The sequence below is a fragment of the Austrofundulus limnaeus genome, unplaced genomic scaffold (genome assembly GCF_001266775.1).
Source record: "Austrofundulus limnaeus strain Quisiro unplaced genomic scaffold, Austrofundulus_limnaeus-1.0 Scaffold141, whole genome shotgun sequence".
NCBI lineage: Eukaryota > Metazoa > Chordata > Actinopteri > Cyprinodontiformes > Rivulidae > Austrofundulus > Austrofundulus limnaeus.
The window spans coordinates 668,127-673,180 of record NW_013952543.1 but is presented as its reverse complement, the minus strand read 5'-3'; the positions used below and the strand labels follow the sequence as shown (position 1 = coordinate 673,180).

General features: G+C 38.6%; 1 protein-coding gene across 1 annotated transcript in view; it reads left to right on the top strand.

The window, feature by feature from the left end:
* ankrd52a (ankyrin repeat domain 52a) overlaps positions 1–5,054 on the top strand; it is a 34,396-nt gene that overhangs the window by 27,596 nt on the left and 1,746 nt on the right. The gene's annotated exons all lie outside the window — the stretch shown is intronic.

Below are 5,054 nucleotides of genomic sequence, written 5' to 3'. Positions count from 1 at the left end.
AAGATCATGAACCGCTGTTTTTTATTATTTTTTTTTTCATTTGTTTTTTGTTTTCTGTAGCATTTCTCCTACCTCCTTGTTTTGCAGCTTTGAGTATTGTTTGTCTTTCCACTGTTTTTTGACTTTTAAAAAGTCAATTCACCGTACAGGAATACAGATTTATCATAAGCAATTGTAAAGTGTGCTTGGTTGTGCTGTATGTGTATATGTCTACTTGACGTTGGAAAAAAAATATTTATGAAAAGCATTTATACGACAAAATACCACTGGAATGTGAAGCCAGACAATGTTATGATGCAGATTATGATGATAGTCTTTCCCCTTTAACATTCAGTGGCAAACGGTCAGAGCAAACTTTTTTTTTTTTTCAGATAAAAAGAAAAAAAAACTCCCACCTTCATTATCATTTCTTTGGTTTTCTGCTTTTCTGTCTAGCCCTATAGTATACAATAATTAAACGTTTACAGCTTCGTTTTGGGTCAGCCAATTATGGCCATGCAGTTGTACTGATATCACAGGTTGTCACAAGGGCGATGGGTGGGTGGGTTTGTGGTTCTGTTTGAGGGGCCACTCTGAGCCCATCAAGCTGGATACCTTTAAATCCACCTCTCTACTCTGAACCAAATTCTAGCTTCTAGGCATCTGTCTCCACACAGCCCCCAACATCCTACATCAGGTGTGACTACAAGGGGTACAGGACAAGGTGAAAGGTTTGAGGTTTTCTGACCAGGCCCCCCCACATCCTCTCATGCCAACTCCTAAGACAGGACCGGTCCAACTCCCTGTCACCCATCTGCTGTCTCACCTAAACCTCAAGCCATTCATGTTTCCGTTTTGTTTTTTCAACAATGCAATCCTGAAAGCACTTTGCCTTGTTATTCCTTTGTGTGAACATGTGAATGATAAATTTGTTACAGAAATGTTAAATATGTAAAAGATCATTCACTGTTTTGGAGAAACCTGCATCTGTCTTTCTGACGTTAAAAGAAAAAAAAAAACTGTTTAGTGACATTAAACCTGAATATATTTTATAAAATGTTTGCTGCAGCCAATTGGTCTTGTCATTCAGTATTGTGGCTTAGGGTTGTTTGTGTTCAATAAAGTGCTATTGCTAAATATTTCCTGTCTGATGTCATTTTTTGGGGGGGAGGGACAACTAATTAACATTGCATTTTTTTTATTGTACTGTATATGTAAATATGATGACTTGGTGCTAAATCAAATTCCATGGAGTAACTTTAAATGTAAACTTTTCCTTTTCTGTGTAAATGTATTCAAACAACAGTATTTTGGTTCAGTCTTGCATTTCAATCAGCAGGATCTTAATTTTGTGTTTATTGAGTTAAAGTACAYGTCTTTTGTTCTGGTTACTCAGTAGTATTTCTCAAACTTGTCTGTTCTGTGGGGAAAAATAGAGGAGAATAAAACACTGAACCAGTGAAAGGCACACATTATTGGCTTCATCTGTGGATGGATAATGAGTRTGGGTCATACTAGTACAAATACATTTTGTTTGAAAGCTCAGAGTCAACTCTGTTTTAATGTGTTTGTGCTGAAAGAGTTCCTCATTCTCTACATGGAGCTTATTTTCTATACATCCTGCAGCATTCATTTCCTTCCTCTTATGTTCTCAAAGTATTGCAGAAGTTCATTTAGTGAAACCAGCTACGTCCTTTAACCAAAGGCCTCGTCACACTATCATGTTTTAGCCAACTTATGTAACCTTTTCATGTCTTAATTACTAATAGGTTATACATTTGATGTAGTTATTAGCATTACAGTATACACACACCTAAAAGAGGCTTCCAGTTGATTTTTAAAAATTCCATCTTCATTGTAGATGTCTTTAAAATTTTCATAAGTTGCCTAAAACATTATAGTGTACGGAGCTCGCAAGGGCACACTGGGTTTTTTTTTTTCCTTTTGCGTTCCCACGCAAAAGATTGTTTTGTATATGAACTGAATTAAATCAGACTTTTTTTTAAATATCCGGTTACCAAAACAGGATGTGTCGCCACAAGTTCATGAAGTAGACATTGATGTTGCGTGGCTGCGTTGTGTTATGACATACTTCCATGCGTGGTTGTACTGTGTTAAAATATCGACATATGACATACTTCCATGTGTGGCTGCGTAATATATTTATTCTGAAGCTGAATTAAAGCAGTAGGCTAACTCGTTAATGGTGAACATGTGAGTTTGCTAATAAACCAGCAGGCACAACAGTGGTTAACTACTTTTGCGAGGGAACGCAAAAGAAAAAAAATCTCCCATGTCACCTCGCGGGCTCCGTAATAGTGTGACAGCGCCTTGAAAAAATCTTGACCTGGAAAGTGTTTTTTTTATTGTAGAAATCTTCCAATGCTCCATCAGACTTTATCATCTGCTCCAAAATGCTGCAGCCCTTAGTTTRACCAACACTCCTAGACATGAGCACATGACCCATTTTACTTTCTCCACTGGTTTCCAGTACATTTTGAAATGGACTTTAAACTTTTAAAGCTCTTAATGGTCTCGACCCACCTTATTTAGCTGATCTAGTAGCATTTCATGAGTGTCAACTAACACTTCTTTCTCATTTGTCTCAAAATCCAAGGACAAACACTGGGGTGACTGGGTGTTTTAGGTTGCTGCACCCAGACTGTGGAACCGATGACCTCAGGACTTGTGCTCCATCATTGATCTGGGCCTTTTTAAGTCTAMTCTTAAAACTTTTTTATTCGAGCCRGCTTTTAATTCCTAGTGGTTCTCTTTTATGTTTTTAACCTTTGTATTGTGAAGAGCTTTGTGCACCGTTTGGCTGTTGGAAAGAGACCTAAAAATTATTGTTTGACTGGTTGATTGAAAGAATTATGCCAACCTGTCTTGTTTTATATGTATAAAAAAAACACTGGGCAAAAGTCCAGAACCAATCCTTGTTTTGGTGTAATAAAGCAGACAGTTTTTTTTTATTATTATCATATTGTAACGTGGTCTTTTTCAGCTTGTTTAAGACAGGTTGGATTGTGTTATTTGACTTTATTTAAATAACTGAACCTACATGACATAAATACTGTACTGTTAAAGTATTAAACTTGGGAAGATTAGTATTTAGTCTAAATATGACAATGATTGTTGCACACACACACACACACACACACAGATCCACGTCACAAACGTCACAGCCTCCTGGAGGACTCGTTCCATTCACCTCATCACTTCTCAGTTCCGGTGACACACATCAACATTTTTACTCGTTTCCTGCTTCCATGCATCACTTTATATATTTATCTGGTGTTCTGTATATTTAAAGAGAGGTGGGAGGGGGGAAAAAGCAGCTTGATTTTAAAAAAAGAAAAAGNTTTGCATACAAGTCACTGTTGTTGACAGATAGATGCTTCATTCCAATAAAACTATGTTTCGGAGCATCATCTGGATTGTCACTCAGAGGTTCGTCTATAACATCAGTGTCACCTGCTTCTGGGTTAGTATTGACAGGTGGCGCCATAATGAGACCAGGATGTGAGGTGATTGTGTTTTCACACTCCTTAGGTTTGTTCACTTTGATGGGCTGGCGCTGTGACATTATTTTGAAGGCTTCCTTTACATACGAGTCATCGCTGAAGATGGGAAGATGTTTCATTGTAATGAAGTTGTGTTTCAGAGCATCTAATGGGCTGATCCGCTCTCTAGGATTCACAACTAGCATCTTTTTCAAAAGGTCTATGAATTCTCTCGCATCTTGAACCTCGTGAGGATTGTCAAAATAAGATGCCCTTTTAAACAATTCATCCAAAGATTGTAAATCGGTAATTTTTTCACTGATCGTCTCTCCTGACTCTTCTTGGTATTCTGTTGCTGTTTTGAATCTCCAGGTAGAGTCAGTCTGGTCCTGTGTAAAGTACTGTGTGACCCGGGTCGAGTAGTCAAGAAAAAACTGGTCTGGTTGACCAAGGAGATTTACAATCGATCTTAAGATTGCGTAGTCCGAATTACCTGGAAACATACGCCGGCCAAGAAAAAGCTCCCCCAAAGTGCAAGCAAGCCCCCACATGTCCATGGCTTCGTTTGGTGAATACCCCAGGTAGACTTCTGGTGCTCTGTAAGCTGGAGGCTGATATAAATTAAACTCAGATAAATCATGAGTGAAACTGCAGAGCCCAAAATCTATTAATTTCACTCTGAAGGGCGACGACATGTGATCAACCAACATTATGTTGTCAGGTTTAATGTCTGTATGAGTCATACGAAGTGCTCCTAGCGCAGCGAGAGTAATCAACATTTGTTGTGTGATGGTTCTGATCTCAGATACTCTCAGAGGCAGCCAGACTCTTTGTAGCATCAATTTTTCCAGGCTTCGGTCCAGCAGCTCGTATGTAAAACAGTAACTGCCTTTATACAGAAACCAGTCAAAGCAGGTCATGACGTTGATCTGGTCCGGATTGAACTTTCTGAGTCTTAAAATGGCTTCCAATTCTTGATTARCAGAACATCTGTTTTCCGGGCTCATCACCTTCAGAGCAACTGGCTTTGTCTCATTTTTCAGGCATCTAGAAACTAACCCATAACAGCCTCGTCCGAGAAACTTTTCGATTTTATAAACATCTGAAATCGTACGAAGACAAAACCCTTCTCTCATTTCATCCATCAATTTCCTCTTGGAGTCTTGTAGTTGAGTTATTTTAAACTTCTGGAATGTTCCAGGACTTCTGACAATGTCTGCATTTGAATTTTGACATTCAGAAGTCATTGTGAAGTTACTGTTTGCAGAAAGCTAGTAATCTTCAAGATAAAACAAAAAAACTTGTTATAATAGTCAGAAAAAACACGAGAGACCAATAGGTCCAACAGGTCACCAAGCAGWATGCACGGATTGAAGACTGATTCTGCAACGGAAGAAGAGTTGACACACAATACTTGGTGACGTCACGAGCAAAAAAATTCTATTCTGCACCCACGTGACAAAGTCACGTGATACCGGCATGTCGGATGGCCAAGTAGGCAGGAGACGGAGCAGGGTATTGAATGAATGGCAGCGAGAGGTTTTTGAAGTCTTTTTTTTTTTTTTTTTTTTT